The sequence below is a fragment of the Antechinus flavipes genome, chromosome 1 (assembly GCF_016432865.1).
Source record: "Antechinus flavipes isolate AdamAnt ecotype Samford, QLD, Australia chromosome 1, AdamAnt_v2, whole genome shotgun sequence".
NCBI lineage: Eukaryota > Metazoa > Chordata > Mammalia > Dasyuromorphia > Dasyuridae > Antechinus > Antechinus flavipes.
In genome coordinates this window covers 525967513-525989362 of record NC_067398.1, presented here as the reverse complement: position 1 = coordinate 525989362, position 21850 = coordinate 525967513, and positions in this window count along the sequence as shown.

Genomic DNA, 21850 nt, shown 5'->3' with positions numbered 1-21850 from the left:
CAACAAAATAGACAAACCCTTAGTAAATCTGATTAAAAAAAGGAAAGAGGAAAATCAAATTGTTAGTCTTAAAAATGAAAAGGGAGAACTCACCACTAACGAAGAGGAAATTAGAGCAATAATTAGGAGTTACTTTGCCCAACTTTATGCCAATAAATTCGACAACTTAAATGAAATAGAAAAATACCTCCAAAAATACAGCTTGCCCAAACTAACAGAGGAAGAAGTAAATATCCTAAACAGTCCCATCTCAGAAAAAGAAATAGAACAAACTATCAATCAACTCCCTAAGAAAAAATCCCCAGGACCAGATGGATTTACATGTGAATTCTACCAAACATTTAAAGAACAATTAACTCCAATGTTATATAAACTATTTGAAAAAATAGGGATTGAAGGAGTCCTACCAAACTCCTTTTATGACACAGATATGGTACTGATACCTAAACCAGGTAGGCTGAAAACAGAGAAAGAAAATTATAGACCAATCTCCCTAATGAATATTGATGCTAAAATCTTAAATAAAATATTAGCAAAAAGATTACAGAAAATTGTCACCAGGATAATACACTATGACCAAGTAGGATTTATACCAGGAATGCAGGGCTGGTTCAATATTAGGAAAACTATTAGCATAATTGACTATATCAATAACCAAACAAACAAAAACCACATGATCATCTCAATAGATGCAGAAAAAGCATTTGATAAAATCCAACATCCATTCCTAATAAAAACACTTGAGAGCATAGGAATAAATGGACTTTTCCTTAAAATAGTCAGGAGCATATATTTAAAACCATCAGTAAGCATCATATGCAATGGGGAAAAACTGGAACCTTTCCCAGTAAGATCTGGAGTGAAGCAAGGTTGCCCACTATCACCATTATTATTTAATATCGTATTAGAAACACTAGCCTCGGCAATAAGAGTCGAGAAAGATATAAAAGGAATTAGAGTAGGCAATGAGGAAACCAAACTATCACTCTTTGCAGATGATATGATGGTATACCTAGAGAACCCCAGAGATTCTACCAAAAAGCTATTGGAAATAATTCATAATTTTAGCAAAGTAGCTGGCTACAAAATAAATCCCCATAAATCCTCAGCATTTTTATACATCACCAACAAAACCCAACAGCAAGAGATACAAAGAGAAATTCCATTCAGAATAACTGTTGATACCATAAAATATTTGGGAATCTATCTACCAAAGGAAAGTCAGGAATTATATGAGCAAAATTATAAAAAAGTCTCCACACAAATAAAGTCAGACTTAAATAATTGGAAAAATATTAAGTGCTCTTTGATCGGCCGAGCGAACATAATAAAGATGACAATACTCCCTAAACTAATCTATTTATTTAGTGCTATACCAATCAGACTTCCAAGAAAATATTTTATTGATCTAGAAAAAATAACAACAAAATTCATATGGAACAATAAAAAGTCGAGAATCTCAAGGGAATTAATGAAAAAAAAAATCAAATGAAGGTGGCCTAGCTGTACCTGATCTAAAATTATATTATAAAGCAGCAGTCACAAAAACCATTTGGTATTGGCTAAGAAATAGATTAGTGGATCAGTGGAAAAGGCTAGGCTCACAAGACAGAATAGTCAACTATAGCAATCTAGTGTTTGACAAACCCAAAGCCCCTAACTTCTGGGAAAAGAATTCATTATTTGATAAAAACTGCTGGGATAATTGGAAATTAGTATGGCAGAAATTAGGCATGGACCCACACTTAACACCATATACCAAGATAAGATCAAAATGGGTCTATGACCTAGGCATAAAGAACGAGACTATAAATAAATTAGAGGAACATAGAATAGTTTATCTCTCAGACTTGTGGAGGAGAAAGAAATTTGTGACCAAAGATGAACTAGAGACCATTACTGATCACAGAATAGAAAATTTCGATTACATCAAATTAAAAAGCCTTTGTACAAATAAAACTAATGCAAACAAGATTAGAAGGGAAGCAACAAACTGGGAAAACATTTTCACAGTTAAAGGTTCTGATAAAGGCCTCATTTCCAAAATATATAGAGAACTGACTCAAATTTATAAGAAATCAAGCCATTCTCCAATTGATAAATGGTCAAAGGATATGAACAGACAATTTTCAGAGGATGAGATTGAAACTATTACCACTCATATGAAAGAGTGTTCCAAATCATTATTGATCAGAGAAATGCAAATTAAGACAACTCTGAGATACCACTACACACCTGTCAGATTGGCTAAGATGACAGGAAAAAATAATGATGAATGTTGGAGGGGATGTGGGAAAACTGGGACACTAATGCATTGTTGGTGGAGTTGTGAACGAATCCAACCATTCTGGAGAGCAATCTGGAATTATGCCCAAAAATTATCAAATTGTGCATACCCTTTGATCCAGCAGTGTTTCTATTGGGCTTATATCCCAAAGAAATACTAAAGAAGGGAAAGGGACCTGTATGTGCCAAAATGTTTGTAGCAGCCCTGTTTGTAGTGGCTAGAAACTGGAAAATGAATGGATGCCCATCAATTGGAGAATGGCTGGGTAAATTGTGGTATATGAATGTTATGGAATATTATTGTTCTGTAAGAAATGACCAGCAGGATGAATACAGAGAGACTGGCGAGACCTACATGAACTGATGCTAAGTGAAATGAGCAGAACCAGGAGATCATTATACACTTCGACAACGATATTGTATGAGGACATATTTTGATGGAAGTGGATTTCTTTGACAAAGAGACCTGAGTTTCAATTGATAAATGACGGACAAAAGCAGCTACACCCAATGAAAGAACACTGGGAAACGAATGTAAACTATCTGCATTTTTGTTTTTCTTCCCGGATTAGTTATACCTTCTGAATCCAATTCTCCCTACGCAACAAGAGAACTGTTCGGTTCTGCAAACATATATTGTATCTAGGATATACTGCAACATATCCAACATATAAAGGACTGCTTGCCATCTAGGGGAGGGGGTGGAGAGAGGGAGGGGGAAAAAAATCGGAACAGAAACGAGTGTCAATATAATGTAATTATTAAATAAAAAATTTAAAAAAAAAAAGAAAAAGAAAAAAAAAAAAGCCAGAATCCTACAATATCTTATTTACAGCAAATTAGCTTAAACTAGAGAGAAGCACACAGAGTAAAAGAAAAAGATTGCAGCAGAATCTATTATGCTTCAGGTGTATTAAAAAAAAAAAAAAAAAAACCAGGGGTGGCTATCCTTATCTCAAATCAAGCAAAAGCAAAAATTGATCTAAGTAAAAGAGATAAGGAAGAAAAACATATCTTCCTAAAGGGTACCACAGATTATGAAGCAATATTAATACTAAACATAGGTGCACCAAGTAATATAGCATGGAAATTCCTAAAGGAGAAGTTAAAAGAGTTTCAAAAAGATATAGAGAGCAAAACTATAATAGTGGGAGATCTCAACCTTACTTTCTTAGAGCTAGATAAATCAAACCACAAAATAAATAAGAAAGAAGGTAAAAGGGTAAATAAAATACTAGAAAAGTTAGGTATGATAGATTTTTGGAGAAAATTGAATGGAGACAGAACTGTACGTTTTTCTCAGCAGTTCCTGGAATGTATACAAAAATTGAACATATATTAGGACATCAAGACCTCAAAATCAAATACAGAAAGGCAGAAATAGTAAATGTGTTTTTTCCTTCCTTTTTAAATTTTTTCTTATAATTTATTTTATTTTATAATAACTTCTTTATTGACAGAACCCATGGCAGGGTAATTTTTTACAAGATTATCCCTTGCACTCACTTGTGTACCGATTTTCCTCTTCCCTCCCTCCATCCCCTCCCTAGATGGCAAGCAGTCCTATATATATTAAATATGTTGCAGAATATCCTAAATACAATATATGTATGAAGAACTGAACAGGTCTCTTGTTGCACAGGGAGAATTGGATTCAGAAGGTAAAAATAACCCAGGAAAAAACCAAAAATGCAAATAGTTTACATTCATTTCCCAGTGTTCTTTCTTTGGGTGTAACTGCTTCTGTCCATCATTGATCAATTGAACTGAGTTAGATCTCTTTGTCGAAGAAATCCACTTTCATCAGAATACAACTTCAGACAGTATCATTGTTGAGGTATATAATGATCTACTGGTTCTGCTCATTTCACTTAACATCAGTTCATGTAATTCCAAGCCTCTCTATATTCATCCTGCTGGTCGTTTCTTACAGAACAATAATATTCCAAAACATTCATATACCACAATTTACCCAACCGTTCTACAATTGATGGGCATCCATTCAATTTCCAGCTTCTAGCCACTACAAACAGGGCTGCCACAAACATTTTGGCACATACAGGTTCCTTTCCCTTCTTTAGTATTTCTTTGGGATATAAGCCCAGAAGTGACACTGCTGGATCAAAGGGTATGCACAGTTTGAAAACTTTTTGTGCATACTTCCAGATTGCTCTCCAGAATGATTGGATTCCTTCACAACTCAACCAACAATGCATCAGTGTCCCAGTTTTCCCACATTCCCTCCAACATTCATCATTATTTTTTCCTGTCATCTTAGCCAATGTGATAGGTGTGTAGTGATATCTCAGAGTTGTCTTAATTTGTGTTGCTCTGATAGTGATTTGGAACACTCTTTCATATGAGTGGTAGTAGTTCTAATTTCATCATCTAAAAATTGTCTGTTCATATCCTTTGACCATTTATCAATTGGAGAATGAGTTGATTTCTTGTAAATTAGAGTCAATTCTCTATATATTTTGGAAATGAGCCTTTATCAAAATTTTTAACTGAGAAGATGTTTTCCCAGTTAGTTGCTTCCCTTCTAATCTTGTTTGCATTAGTTTTGTTTGTACAAAGGCTTTTTAATTTGATATAATAAAAAATTTCTATTTTGTAATCAGTAATGATCTCTAGTTCATCTCTGGTCATAAATTTATTCCTCTTCCACAAGTCTGAGAGATAAACTATCCTATGTTCCTCTAATGTATTTATAGTCTTGTTCTTTATGACTAAATCATGGCCCCATTTTGATCTTATCTTGGTATACAGTGTTAAGTGTGGGTCCATGCCTAATTTCTGCCATATTAGTTTCCAGTTATGCCAGCAGTTTTTATCAAATAATGAATTTTCATCCCAAAAGTTAGGATCTTTGGGTTTGTCAAACACTAGATTGCGATAATTGACATCTGTCTTGTGAACCTAACGTGTTCTACTGATCAACTAATCTATTTCTTAGCCAATACCAAATAGTTTTAGTGACTGCTACTGTAAAATACAGTTTTAGATCAGGTCCAGCTAGGCCACCTTCATTTGATTTTTTTTTCATTAATTCTCTTGAGATTCTCGACCTTTTATTCTTTCATATGAATTTTATTGTTATTTTTTCTAGATCATTAAAATATTTTATTGGAAATCTGATTGGTATAGCACTAAATAAATAGATTATTTAAGGGAGTATTGTCATCTTTATTATATTCCCTCAGTCTATCCAAGAGCACTTAATATTTTTCCAATTATTTAAGTCTGACTTTATTTATGTGGAAAGTTTTTTTGTAATTTTGCTCATACAATGCCTGACTTTCCTTTGGTAGATAGATTCCCAAATATTTTATGCTGTCGACAGTTATTTTGAATGGAATTTCTCTTTGTATCTCTTACTGTTGGATTTTGTTGGTGATGTATAAAAATGCTGTGGATTTGTGGGGATTTATTTTGTATCCTGCTACTTTGCTAAAGTTATGAATTATTTCTCATAGCTTTTTAGTAGAATCTCTGGGGTTTTCTAGGTATACCATCATATCATCTGCCAAAAGTGATAGTTTGATTTCCTCATTGCATACTCTAATTCCTTTAATCTCTTTCTCTACTCATTGCCGAGGCTAGTATTTCTAATACAATATTGAATAATAATGGTGGTACTGGGCAACCTTGCTTCACTCCAGATCTTACTGGGAAAGGTTCCAGTTTTTCCCCATTGCATGTGATGCTTACTGACGGTTTTAAATATATACTCCTGACTATTTTAAGGAAAAGTCCATTTATTCCTATACTATCAAGTGATTTTATTAGGAATGGATGTTGGATTTTATCAAATGCTTTTTCTGCATCTATTGAGATGATCATATGGTTTTTGTTTGTTTGGTTATTGTTATAGTCTATTATGCTAATAGTTTTTTCTAATATTGAACCAGTCCTGCATTCCTGGTATAAATCCTACTTGGTCATAGTATATTACCCTGGGGATGATTTTCTGTAATCCTTTTGCTAATATTTTATTTGAGATTTTAGCATCAATATTCATTAGGGAAAGTGCTCTATAATTTTCTTTCTCTGTTTTCAGCCTACCTGGTTTTAGTTATCAGTACTATGTCTATGTCGTAAAAGGAGTTTGGTAGGACTCCTTCAATCCCTATTTTTTCAAATAGTTTTTATAGCATTGGAGTTAATTGTTCTTTAAATATTTGGTAGAATTCACATGTAAATCCATCTGGTCCTAGGGATTTTTTCTTAGGGAGTTGGTTAATAGCTTGTTCTAAATATAATTTTCTTTCTCTGTTTTCAGCCTACCTGGTTTTAATTATCAGTACCATGTCTGTGTCGTAAAAGAAGTTTGGTAGGACTCCTTCAATCCCTATTTTTTCAAATAGTTTACATAGCATTGGAGTTAATTGTTCTTTAAATATTTGGTAGAATTCACATGTAAATCCATCTGGTCCTGGGGATTTTTTCTTAGGGAGTTGGTTAATAGCTTGTTCTATTTCTTTTTCTGAGAAGGGACTGTTTAGGATATTTACTTCTTCCTCTGTTTGTCTGGGCAAGCTATATTTTTGAAGGTATCCTTCCATTTCATTTAAGTTGTCAAATTTATTGGCATAAAGTTAGGCAAAGTAAGTAATTCCTAATTATTGCTTGAATTTCCTCTTTGTTAGTGGTGAGTTCTCCCTTTTCATTTTTAAGACTAACAATTTGATTTTCCTCTTTCCTTTTTTTAAATCAGATCTGGGTTTGTCTATTTTGTTGATTGTCTAAGGGTTTGTCTATTTTGTTGATTTTTTCATAGAACCAACTCTTAGTTTTATTAATTAATTCAATAGTTTTTTTTTTTTTTTTTACTTTCAATTTTATTGATCTCTCCTTTTATTTTTAGAATTTCAAGTTTAGTGTTTGACTGGGGATTTTTAATTTGTCCCTTTTCTAGCATTTTTAGTTGTAAGCCCAATTCATTGACCTACTCTTTCTCTCTTTTATGCAAGTAGGCCACTAGAGATATGGAATTTCCCCTTCTTACTGCTTTGGCTACGTCCCATACATTGTGGTATGATGTTCATTATTGTTGTTTTCTTGACTGAAGTTATTCATTATACATTCTTTAATATGGGATTATTTAGTTTCCACTTATTTTTTGGTCTACTTTCCCTTGGCTTTTTGTTGCATGTAATTTTCATTGCATTGTGGTCTGAAAAAGATGCATTTACTATTTCTGGCTTAGTGCATTTAAGTTTGTCCTAATATATGGTCAATTTTTGTATAGGTTCCAAGAACTGCTGAAAAGAAAGTGTACTCCTTTATAGACATATGAAAATATGCTCCAAATCATTATTAATCAGAGAAATGCAAATGAAGACAACTCTGAGATACCACTATACACCTGTCAGATTGGCTAGAATGACAGGGAAATATAATGGGGAATGTTGGAGGGGATGTGGGAAAACAGGAACACTGATACATTGTTGGTGGAATTGTGAACACATCCAGCCATTTTGGAGAGCAATTTGGAACTATACTCAAAAAGTTATCAAACTGTGCATACCCTTTGATCCAGCAGTGTTTCTACTGGGCTTATACCCCAAAGAGATACTAACGAAAGGAAAGGGACCTGTATGTGCCAAAATGTTTGTGGCAGCCCTGTTTGTAGTGGCTAGAAGCTGGAAAATGAAAGGATGTCCATCACTTGGAGAATGGTTGAGTAAATTGTGGTATATGAATATTATGGAATATTATTGTTCTGTAAGGAATGACCAGCAGGATGAATACAGAGAGGACTGGCGAGACTTCCATGAACTGATGCTGAGTGAAATGAGCAGAATCAGGAGATCATTATATACCTCAACAACGATACTGTTTGAGGATGTATTCTGATGGAAGTGGATCTCTTCAATAAAGAGGGCCTTAATTGCTCAAAGATGGACAGAAACAGCTACACCTAGAGAAAGAACACTGGGAGATGAATATAAACTGCTTGCATTTTTGTTTTTCTTCCCAGTTATTTATACCTTCTGAATTCAATTCTCCCTGTGCAACAAGAAAACTGTTCGGTTCTGCACACATATATTGTATCTAGGATATACTGTAACCCATTCAACATGTAAAGGACTGCTTGCCATCTGGGGTAAGGTGTGGAGGGAGGGAGGGGAAAAATTGGAACAGAAGTGAATGCAAGGGATAATGCTGTAAAAAATTACCCTGGCATGCGTTCTATCAATAAAAAGTTATTAAAAAAAAAAAAAGAAAAGAAAAGAAAGTGTACTGCTTTCTGTCTCCATTTTGTCTTCTCCAGAGATCTATCATATCTAACTTTTCTAGAATTCTATTTACCTCTATGACATCTTTCTTATTTATTTTGTGGTTTGATTTATCTAATTCTGAGAGTGCAAGATTGAGATCTCCCACTATTATAGTTTTGCTGTCTATTTCTTCTTGCAGCTCTTTTAATTTCTCTTTTAAGAATTTAGATGCTACGCCACTTGGTACATATATGTTTAATATTGACGTTTATTCATTATCTATGCTACCCTTTAGCAATATATAGTGCTCTTCCTTATCTCTTTTAATTAGATCAATTTTTGCTTTTGCTTGATCTGAGATCAGGATGGCTCCTTTTGTTTTGTTTTGTTTTGTTTTTTTATTTGACTTCACCTGAAGCATAATAGATTTTACTCCAACCTTTTACCTTTACTCTGCATGTATCTCCCTGCTTCAAGTGTATTTCCTGTAAACAACATATTGTAGGATCCTGGCTTTTAATTCATTCTGCTAACTGCTTCCTCTTTATGGGGGTGTTTACTCCATTCACATTTATGGTTAAAATTACCAATTCTGTATTACTTGCCATGTTGTTAACCCCTGTTTAAGCTTTTCTCCCTTCTTTCCCCCTTATCCCCCTTCCCAGTATTAAGCTTGTGAGCACCACTTGCTCTCCCAGCCCTCCCTTTTTTGTATCCCTCCCCCTACCTTAGAGTTCCTGCCCCTATCTTACTCATTTCCCTGCCAATTTCCATATTCCGTTCCACTTAGCTTATTCATTCTCTTTTCACTTTTCCCTTCTCACTTTTCAGTGATGTGGGAGAAGTTTCACCATAAATTAAATATGTCTATAATTTTTCTCTTAAAGCCAATTCTGATGGCAGTAAGATACCGACTATATTCATCACCCTCCATTCTTTGTCTCAGATATAATAGTTTTCCTTTGCCTCTTTGTGAGATATAGTACCCCTACTTTATCCTTTTTCTGGTACAATGTCCTTTCCACATCTAGTTTCTAGAACAAGGTATACATGTATTCTTTATACATCTTTATAGCAGAAATATAATTCCCAAGATTTCTTTTTACCTTTTTAGGTTTCTCTTGAGTTCTATATTTGTAGATCAAACTTTTTGTTAAGTTCTGGTTTTTTCATCAAAAATAGGTGAAATTCACTTATTTCATTGAATGACTATCTTCTTCCCTAGAAAAAAAGATGCTTATTCTGGCTGGGTAAGTTATTTTTGGTTGCATACCGAGTTCCTTAGCCTTTCGGAATACCATATTCCAGGCACTTAGATCTGTTAATGTGGACTCCTCTATTATTGTGGCTCCTCTATATTAGAATTAGGTTATTCTAGCCATTTGCAGTATTTTTTCATTTGTCTGGGGGTTCTGGCATTTGGCCACTATATTTCTTGGTGTTTTGATTTTAGGATCCCTTTCAGTAGGTGATCGATGAATTCTTTCAATGTCTATGTTACCCTCTGTTTCTATGACTTCTGGGCAGTTCTCTTTGATAATTGCCTGGAAAATAGTGCCCAGGCTCTTTTTTTCATCATTTTTTTCTAGGAGTCCAATAATTCTCAGATTGTCTCTCCTAGATCTATTTTCCAGGTCTGTTATTTTCCCAAGAAGGTATTTCACATTTTTTCTTTTTTTTTTTTTTTTTTTTTTTTTTTTTGGTTTTGCTTGACTGATTCTTATTGTCTCCTGGAGTCATTCAATTCCATTTGTTTGATTCTGATTTCAATGACGTATTGTCTTCACTCACTTTTTTTTATATCTTTTTTCTAATTGTCCAATTGAGTTCTTTTGTTCTGTTTAAATTTTTTTTTTCCATTTCACCAATTTTATTTTTTAGAGAGCTATTTTCTGTTTCCAGTTCACTAATCCTATTTTTCAAGGATTTGATTTCTTTATCCACTCTGTCTTTAAATGAGTGGGATGACTGTCAATGGTTAAGGTCCTTTTTAATTTTTTGCTCATTTTGTCAGAGAAGAATCAAAGACAAACTAGCAAAGAAAAAAGAAAAAATGCCCAAATGGAATCTGTTTTTTTTTTTTTGGGGGGGGGAGGAGGGACTGGATGGTGTTACTCAGCTTCCTCTACAGACTGTGGGGGCAGCAGTAAGGCACTAGTGGGATTTTGCTGCTCTGAGACTCCAAGAGCGTGCTGAGACACTCTTGTGGAGGGGTGGCCAGGTCCCAAGAGACTCCAGCTGTTTGGGGTCGAATTATTCCCCCTCAACACCCCCCCCCCCGGTGTTTTTAGCTTCTCTGCTGGGCTACTGACTTGCTGCCAGGGCAAAGTATTCAATCCTGTAGCAAAGCTCTCCCCGCAGAGACTGCTGAGATCACATCCCACCTCCCTCAGCTCTGCTGGGCTGTGAGCTGCCTTCTGGGTTCTTGCTGCCACTGCGGCCTTCAGCCTGGCCCTGATCTAAAACCATCCCTGCCCTCAAGCAAAAACAGATCTTTCCTGGCGAATTTCAAGGATGTCTTCTCTTTGTAACTATATGTGTGTGTTTTTTTTTTTTCCAGTCAAGCATTAATTCAGAGGCTTGCAATGAAATGGATTCTGAGAGAAAACATGGAGCTTATGCAGCTGTGCGCCTCCTCTCTGCCATCTTGCAAATGTGTGTGTGTGTGTGTGTGTGTGTGTGTATGTATGTGTGTTTTATGCACTGATGCAATAAAAATTAAATTCCACATAAGACCATGGGAAAATAGACCAAAAAGAAATTGAACTAAATAATTCCATCCTAAAGAATGAATGGGTGAAACAACAAATCATAGACACAATCAATAATTTTATCCAAGAAAATGACCATAATGAGATAACAAAACAAAATTGGTGGTTGCAGCCAAAGCAGTAGTAAGGGGAAATTTTATATCTCTAGATGTTTACTTGTATAAAATAGAGAAAAAGAAAATCAATAAATTGGTCTTGCAATAAAAAAGCTAGAAAAAGCTCAAATTAATAACTCCCAATCAAATACTAATCTTGAAATTCTAAAAATGAATGGATAGATTAATGTGGTGTCCTTTTTTCTAAAATATGATGGTTCTCTGGGGGACAGGTTTCTTGGGGAGGTTCTCTGGAGGGAGCCTTAGTTTCAGTTCAGAGTAATAATTACTTCAAATCCAGTCAGGAATTAAAATTGAATCTTTTATTGTCTCTTCCAAAATAGCCCGGTTAATTTTCTTAGAGGCCTTCCTTGGTTCCAAGAGCTCTTGCAGCTTGTCTGCCAGCTTCAGCCTCCAGCTCTTTGTGAATCTTGGTTCTCCTCCTCCGAATCCTTTGTTTTACCTGACTGCAGTCTCTAGCTTGTTAATCTCCTGAACTCACTGACTTCTGGCTTTCAATCTTTTTCAACTGACCCCTCCTGACTGAGCTCAGATCTTTTTATACTCTTTTAGAGGTGTAAACTCAAAGGTTGACTCCTCCTCCAAGAGTGGGATTATGGGAAGTGTGAATTCACAAAGTACAAGTTAACTTTGTGTATCTCCCGTACTTGTAAACTTCAATTTGTGACCTCTAATGTGTAAACTCTTAAAGGTGCAAACCCAAGCACACAAGCATTGCTTCCATCAATTCCATTGAGTTATCACCTTGTTTCAAGTTTTGGCTCATAACAACAAAATTGAAAGTAAAAAAACAAAACAAAACAAAACAAAACTATCGAATTAATAAATAAAACTACATATTGGTTTTAAGAAAGAAACAGCTAAATAGACAAATCTTTAGGTACTTTGATTAGAAAAAGGAAAGAGAAAAATCAAATTGTTAGTTTCAGAAATGAAAAGGGAGAACTTTCCACCAATAAAGAGGAAATTAGAGCAATCATGAGGAGTTTGTTGCCCAACTTCATGCCAATAAATTTGACAGCCTGAATGAAATGGAGAAATATCTACAAAAATAGAGATTGCCCAGATTAACAGAAGAGGAAATAAATTGCTTAAATAGGTCCACTTTAGAAAAAGAAATAGAAAAAGCTATTAATCAATTCCCTAAGAATGATTCTCCAGAGTCAGATGGATTTACACATGAATTGTGACAAACATTTAAAGAACAATGAACTCCAATATTATAAAACTTTTTGAAAAATTAGGGAAAGAAGAATTCTTAGCAAATTTCTTTTATGACATGATACAAAAAAACAAGGTAAGATGAAAATAGTAAAAAAACATTATATACCGATTTTGCTAATGCATATTGATGCAAAAATCTTAAATAAAATATTAGTAAAGAGATTACAGAAAATCATGCCCTGGAAAATACACCATGACCAAGTAGGATTTATACCAAAAATGCAGGACTGGTTCAATATTAGGAAAAATATTAGCATAATTGAATATATTAATAACCAAATTAACCAAAAAATATGTTTATCTGAATAGATGCCTAAAAAGCATATGACAAAATCCAACACTCATTCCTATTAAAGACACTAGAGAGTATATGAATAAATGGACTTTTCCTTAAAATAGTCAGTAGCATCTATTTAAAAACCATCAGCAAGCATATATTTAATATAATATTTATAATACAATACATATGACAATATAATAAAGATGACAATAATACCTAACCTAAACTATTTATTAGTTCTATACCAATCAAACTCCCAAGAAATTATTTACTGATCTAGAAAAAAATAACAACAAAATTATCTGGAAGAACAAAAGATCAAAACTTTCAAGGGAATTATCATTTTTTTAAAAAAACAAGAAGCCAATGAAGGTGGTCTAGATATACGAAATCTAAAATTATATTATAAAGCAGTTGGCATCAAAACCATTTGGTGCTGGCTAATAAATAGAGTAGTTGATTCACAGTCATTGACTTTTTTGTTCTATTCACCTCATTGTTGAAGAGAGTCATGTCCATCAGAATTGATTGTCATATAATCTTATGTATAATGAAATCCTGGTTCTGCTCTTTTCATTTAGCATCAATTCATGTAGGTATCTCTAGTCCTTTCTGATATTATCCTTCTGGTCATTTCTTACAGAAGAATAATATTCCATAACATTCATATAACATAATTTATTCAGCCATTTTCCAACTGATGGGCATCCATTCAGTTTCTAGTTTCTTGCCACTACAAAAAGGGCTACCATGAACATATTTGGCACATATGTGTCCCTTTCCTCCTTTAAGATCTCTTTGGGATAAAAGCCCAATAAAAATACTGCTAGGTCAAAGGATATACACAATTTGAAAACTTTTTGAGCATAGCTCCAAATGGTTCTCCAGAATGATTAGATCCATTCACAGTTCCACCAACAGAATATCAGTGTCCCAGTTTTCCCACATCCCCTCCACCATTCATCATTATCTTTTCCTGTCATCTTAGTCAACCTTAGAAGTGTGTAGTGGTGTCTCAGAGTTGTCTTAATTTGTATTTCTCTGATCAATAGTGATTTAGAGCACCTTTTCATATGACTAGAAGTAATTTTAATTTCTTCATCAGCAAATTGTTCATATCTTTTGACCACTTATTAATTGGAGAATGGCTTAAATTCTTTTAAAAAAATTGAGTCAATTCTCTCTATATTTTGGAAATGAGGCCTTTATCAGAACCTTTGACTGTAAAAATGTTTTCCCAGTTTATTGCTTCCCCTCTAATTTTGTCTGTATAAGTTTTGTTTGTACAAAATTTCTTAACTTAATATAATCAAAATTATCTATTTTGTGATCAATAATGATCTCTAGTTCTTTTTTGGTCAAAAATTCCTTTTTCTTTCCACAGATCTGAGAGGTAAACTACCTATGTTCTTCTAATTTGTTTATATCACTCTTTGTATCTACATCATGAACCCATTTTGACCTGATCTTGGTATACAGTGTTAGGTATGGGTCAATACCCAGTTTCTGCCATACTATTTCCAATTTTCCCGGAAGTTTTTGTCCAATAGTGAATTCTTATTCTAAAAGCTGAGGTTTGGGGGTTTCTCAAATACTAGTTTACTATGATCATTGACTATTTTTTCCTGTGAAATTCAAATTAAGAGAATGCTGAGATACCACTACACACTTCTCAGATTAGCTAAGATAATAGAAAAAGATAACAACAAATGTTGGAGGGGATGTGGGAAAACTGGGACACTGATATACTGTTGGTGGAACTGTGCATGAATCTAACCATTCTGGAGAACCATTTGTAACTATGCTCAAAAAAGTTATCAAACTGTACATGCCTTTTGACCCAGCAATATTTCTACTAGGCTTATATCTCAAAGAGATCTTAAAGGAGGAAAAGGGACCCACATGTGCAAAAATGTTTGTGACAGCCCTTTGTGGAATGGCAAGAAACTAGAAACTGAATGGATGACCATCAATTGGAGAATTAACTGAATAAATTATGTTATGTGAATGTTATGTAATAGTAGTGTTGTATAAGAAATGACCAGAAGAATGATTTCAGAGAGACCTGGAGAAACCTACATGAACTGATGCTAAGTGAAATGAGCAGAGCCAGGATTTCATTATATATGGCAACAACAAGATGATATGACAATCAATTCTGATGGACATGGGTCTCTTCAACAATGAGATGATTCAAACCAATTCCAATTATTCTGTGATGAAGACCTCCATCTAAACCCAGAGAGAGGACTGAGAAAACTAAATGTAGTTCGCAACGAAGCATTTTCACTCTTTTTTGTTGTTTGCTTGCATTTTATTTTGCTTTTTTTTACAGTTTTGATTCGATTTTTTCTTGTGCAACACAATAATTATATAAATATCTATGCATATATTATATTTAACATATATTTCTATTATGTTTAATGTATATTGGACTACTTGCCATCTAGATGAGGGTATTGGGAAAGGAGGGAAAATTGGAACACATATTTTGCAAGGACTAATGTTGAAGATTTGTCCATGCATATACTTTGAAAAATAAAAAGCTTTAATAAAAAGTTATGCTACAGGGTGCAGTAGGAATACCTTATAAATCCATCAATATATACATCAATCAATCTGAGGAGCAAAATAGAATCCAGACAGTTGCCCAAATTCTACCCATTGATCAGATATCCCAACCACCACAATTTCTGGATTTTCAGTGGTGAATCTTCATTACAGCAACAAGAAAACAGAAGTACTTGAATCATTTGTTACTATGTACAATATTATGGAAAAATAAATCTTGAATTCATATTTTGAATCTACTTGTGCCAGTAATTTGTTTTCTCAAATTAAAAGAACATATCTCAAATGTTTCTTTTACTATTACTTTTGTTGGACATATGTTTTCTTCATTATAGTTCTAGTTTCATTGCCTTCTAGAATATCATAATCTAAGCCCTTCACTCCTTTAGATCTCTCTTGCTAAAACTTGCATATTTTGACTGTAGATCTATAATAAGTAAATTGTTTATTCTGGCTTCTTATAAGATTTTCTTCTTGATGTTCCAACTCTGAAATTTGTCTATAATATTACTAGGAGTTTTCATTTGGAATATCTTTCAGGTGGAGATTGACAGAATCTTTCAATTTCTATTTTACTTTCTGAAACTTAATATAGAGATGATTTTCATTTATAATTTCTAGAAATATGGTGTATAGGCTTTTTTATTGCTAGCCTTTCAGATTTTCATTAACTCTTCAATGTTATCTAACTATTTTCTAGATTAGTACTTTTTTCTATATAATATGAAATGATTTCTTCTATTCGATTTTGGATTTTTTGTTTGTTTCTTAAAGTCTCATTAGCTTCTTTTTTTTCTATTTTAAATTTTTATTTAATAATTACTTTATATTGACAGAATCCATGCCAGGGTAATTTTTTTACAACATTATCTCTTGCACTCATTTCTGTTCCGATTTTCCCCTCCCTCCCTCTACCCCCTTCCCTAGATGGCAAGCAGTCCTATATATGTTAGATATGTTGCAGTATATCCTAGATACAATATATGTTTGCAGAACCGAACAGTTCTCTTGTTGCACAGGGAGAATTGGATTCAGAAGGTATAAATAACCCGGGAAGAAAAACAAAAATGTAGATAGTTCACATTCGTTTCCCAGTGTTCTTTCATTGGGTGTAGCTGCTTTTGTCCGTCATTTATCAATTGAAACTGAGGTCTCTTTGTCAAAGAAGTCCACTTCCATCAAAATATGTCCTCATACAATATCGTTGTTGAAGTGTATAATGATCTCCTAGTTCTGCTCATTTCACTTAGCATCAGTTCATGTAAGTCTCGCCAGTCCTCTCTGTATTCATCCTGCTGGTCATTTCTTACAGAACAATAATACCCCATAACATTCATATACCACAATTTACCCAGCCATTCTCCAATTGATGGGCATCCATTCATTTTCCAGTTTCTAGCCACTACAAATAGGGCTGCTACAAACATTTTGGCACATACAGGTCCCTTTCCCTTCTTTAGTATTTCTTTGGGATATAAGCCCAATAGAAACATTGCTGGGTCAAAAGGTATGCACAATTTGATAACTTTTTGGGCATAATTCCAGATTGCTCTCCAGAATGGTTGGATTCGTTCACAACTCCACCAACGATGCATTAGTGTCCCAGTCTTCCCGCATCCCCTCCAACATTCATCATTATTTTTTCCTGTCATCTTGGCCAATCTGATAGGTGTGTAGTGGTATCTCAGAGTATCTCAGAGTTGTCTTAATTTGCATTTCTCTGATCAATAATGATTTGGAACACTCTTTCATATGAGTGGTAATAGTTTCAATTTCATCCTCTGAAAATTGTCTGTTCATATCCTTTGACCATTTATCAATTGGAGAATGGCTTGATTTCTTATAAATTTGAGTCAGTTCTCTATATATTTTGGAAATGAGGCCTTTATCAGAACCTTTAACTGTGAAGATGTTTTCCCAGTTTGTTGCTTCCCTTCTAATCTTGTTTGCATTAGTTTTGTTTGTACAAAGGCTTTTTAATTTGAAGTAATCAAAATTTTCTATTTTGTGATCAGTAATGGTCTCTAGTTCATCTTTGGTCACAAATTTCTTTCTCCTCCACAAGTCTGAGAGATAAACTATCCTGTGTTCCTCTAATTTATTTATAATCTCGTTCTTTATGCCTAGGTCATGGACCCATTTTGATCTTATCTTGGTATATGGTGTTAAGTGTGGGTCCATGCCTAATTTCTGCCATACTAATTTCCAGTTATCCCAGCAGTTTTTACCAAATAATGAATTCTTATCCCAAAAGTTAGGGTCTTTGGGTTTGTCAAACACTAGATTGCTATAGTTGACTATTCTGTCTTGTGAACCTAACCTTTTCCATTGATCCACTAATCTATTTCTTAGCCAATACCAAATGGTTTTGGTGACTGCTGCTTTATAATATAATTTTAGATCAGGTACAGCTAGGCCATCTTCATTTGACTTTTTTTTCATTAATTCCCTTGAGATTCTTGACTTTTTATTGTTCCATATGAATTTTGTTGTTATTTTTTCTAGATCATTAAAATATTTTCTTGGAAGTCGGATTGGTATAGTGCTAAATAAATAGATTAGTTTAGGGAGTATTGTCATCTTTATTATGTTTGCTCGGCCGATCCAAGAGCACTTAATATTTTTCCAATTATTTAAATCTGACTTTATTTGTGTGGAGACTTTTTTATAATTTTGCTCATATAATTCCTGACTTTCCTTTGGTAGATAGATTCCCAAATATTTTATGGTATCGACAGTTATTCTGAATGGAATTTCTCTTTGTATCTCTTGCTGTTGGGTTTTGTTGGTGATGTATAAAAATGCTGAGGATTTATGGGGATTTATTTTGTAGCCAGCTACTTTGCTAAAATTATGAATTATTTCTAATAGCTTTTTAGTAGAATCTCTGGGGTTCTCTAGGTATACCATCATATCATCTGCAAAGAGTGATAGTTTGGTTTCCTCATTGCCTACTCTAATTCCGTTAATATCTTTCTCAACTCTTATTGCTGAGGCTAGTGTTTCTAATACGATATTAAATAATAATGGTGATAGTGGGCAACCTTGCTTCACTCCAGATCTTACTGGGAAAGGTTCCAGTTTTTCCCCATTGCATATGATGCTTACTGATGGTTTTAAATATATGCTCCTGACTATTTTAAGGAAAAGTCCATTTATTCCTATGCTCTCAAGTGTTTTTATTAGGAATGGATGTTAGATTTTACCAAATGCTTTTTCTGCATCTATTGAGATGATCATATGGTTTTTGTTTGGTTGGTTATTGATATAGTCAATTATGCTAATAGTTTTCCTAAGATTGAACCAGCCCTGCATTCCTGGTATAAATCCTACTTGGTCATAATGTATTATCCTGGGGATGATTTTCTGTAATCTTTTTGCTAATATTTTATTTAAGATTTTAGCACCAATATTCATAAGGGAGAGTGGTCTATAATTTTCTTTCTCTGTTTTCAGCCTACCTGGTTTAGGTATCAGTACCATGTCTGTGTCATAAAAGGAGTTTGGTAGGACTCCTTCATTCCCAATTTTTTCAAATAGTTTATTTAGCATTGGAGTTAATTGTTCTTTAAATGTTTGGTAGAATTCACATGTAAATCCATCTGGTCCTGGGGATTTTTTCTTAGGGAGTTGATTGATAGTTTGTTCTATTTCTTTTTCTGAGAATGGACTGTTTAGGATATTTACTTCTTCCTCTGTTAGTTTGGGCAAGCTATATTTTTGGAGGTATTTTTCTATTTCATTTAAGTTGTCGAATTTATTGGCATAAAGTTGGGCAAAGTAACTCCTAATTATTGCTCTAATTTCCTCTTCGTTAGTGGTGAGTTCTCCCTTTTCATTTTTAAGACTAACAATTTGATTTTCCTCTTTCCTTTTTTTAATCAGATTTACTAAGGGTTTGTCTATTTTGTTGGTTTTTTCATAGAACCAACTCTTAGTTTTATTAATTAATTCAATAGTTTTTTTACTTTCAATTTTATTGATCTCTCCTTTTATTTTTAGAATTTCAAGTTTAGTGTTTGATTGGGGTTTTTAATTTGTTCCTTTTCTAGCATTTTTAGTTGCAAGCCCAATTCATTGATCTTCTCTTTCTCTATTTTATACAAATAGGCCTCTAGAGATATGAAATTTCCCCTTATTACCGCTTTGGCTGCATCCCATATATTTTGGTATGATATCTCATTATTATCGTTTTCTTGAGTAAAGTTATTAATTATGTCTATGATTCGCTGTTTCACCCAATCATTCTTTAGTATGAGATTATTTAGTTTCCAATTATTTTTTGGTCTACTTCCCCCTGGCTTTTTGTTGAATGTAATTTTCATTGCATCGTGGTCTGAAAAGGATGCATTTACTATTTCTGCCTTACTGCATTTGAGTTTGAGTTTTTATGTCCTAATATATGGTCAATTTTTGTATAGGTTCCATGAACTGCTGAAAAGAAAGTGTATTCCTTTCTGTCTCCATTACATTTTCTCCAGAGATCTATCATATCTAACTTTTCTAGTATTCTATTTACCTCATTGACTTCTTTCTTATTTATTTTGTGGTTTGATTTATCTAATTCTGAGAGTGCAAGGTTAAGATCTCCCACTATTATAGTTTTACTGTTTATTTCTTCTTGCAGCTCTCTTAATTTCTCTTTTAAGAATTTAGAAGCTACCCCACTTGGTGCATATATGTTTAATATAGATAGTGCTTCATTATCCATGCTACCCTTTAGCAAGATATAGTGCCCTTCCTTATCTCTTTTAATTAGATCAATTTTTGCTTTAGCTTGATCTGAGATCAGGATGGCTACCCCTGCTTTTTTGAGTTCACCTGAAGCATAGTAGATTTTGCTCCAACCTTTTACTTTTAACCTGCATGTATCTCCCCGCTTCAGGTGTCTTTCCTGTAAACAACATATTGTAGGATTCTGGCTTTTAATCCATTCTGCTAACTGCTTCCTCTTTATGGGGGAGTTTACCCCGTTCACATTTATGGTTAAAATAACCAATTCTGTATTACTTGCCATCTTGTTAACCCTGGTTTATGCTTTTCTCCCTTCTTTCCCCTTTCCCCCCTTCCCAGTATTAAGCTTGTGAGCACCACTTGCTTCTCACAGCCTTCCCTTTTTAGTATCCCTCCCTGCCTTAGAGTTCCTCCCCCTATCTTACCCCTTTCCCTCCCAGTTTACGTATTCCCTTCCTCTTAGCTTATTCCTTCCCTTTTCACTTTTCCCTTCTCACTTTTCAATGAGGTGGGAGAAGTTTCACCATGGATTGAATATGTCTTAAGTTTTTTCACTTAAAGCCAATTCTGAAGGCAGTATGATACCCACTATATTCATCCCCCTCCATTCTTTCTCTCAGATATAATAGGTTTCCTATGCCTCTTCATGAGATGTACTACCCCCACTTTACCCTTTTTCTGGTACAATGTCCTTTCCATATCAGTTTCTAGCACAAGGTATACATGTATTCTTTATACATCTTTATAGCCGAAATATAGTTCCCAAGATTAATCTTTACCTTTTTAGATTTCTCATGAGTTCTGTATTTGTAGATCAAACTTTTTGTTAAGTTCTGGCTTTTTCATAAGAAATAGATGAAATTCGCTTACTTCATTGAATGTCCGTCTTCTTTCCTGGAAAAAGATGCTCATTCTCGCTGGGTAAGTTATTTTTGGTTGCATACCAAGTTCCTTAGCCTTTCGGAATATCATATTCCAGACCCTTCAATCCTTTAATGTGGATGCTGCCAAATCCTGGGTGATCCTTATTGTGGCTCCTTGATACTTGTATTGGGTTTTTCTAGCTGCTTGCAATATTTTTTCCTTCGTCTGAGGGTTCTGGCATTTGGCCACTATATTCCTTGGTGTTTTGATTTTAGGATCCCTTTCAGTGGGTGATCGATGAATCCTTTCAATGTTTATTTTTTCCTCTGTTCCTATGACTTCTGGGTAGTTCTCTTTGATAATTTCCTGGAAAATAGTGTCCAGGCTCTTTTTTTCATCATGTTTTTCTGGGAGTCCAATGATTCTCAGATTGTCTCTTGGATCTGTTTTCCAGGTCTGTTGTCTTCCCCAGAAGGTATTTTACATTCTTTTCCATTGTTTGATTTTTTTGGATTTGTTTGACTGATTCTTCATGTCTCCTCTAATCATTCAATTCCAATTGTTCAATTCTGATTTTCAGTGAAGTATTTTCTTCACTCACTTTTTTAATTTTTTCTAATTGTCCAATTGAGTTCTTTTGTTCTGTGGAATTTTTTTCCATTTCGCCAATTTTGTTTTTTAGAGAGCTATTTTCTGTTTCCAGTTCACTAATCCTATTTTTCAAGGATTTTATTTCTTTATCCACTCTCTCTTTAAATGACTTCTCCAGGCTTTTGCCAA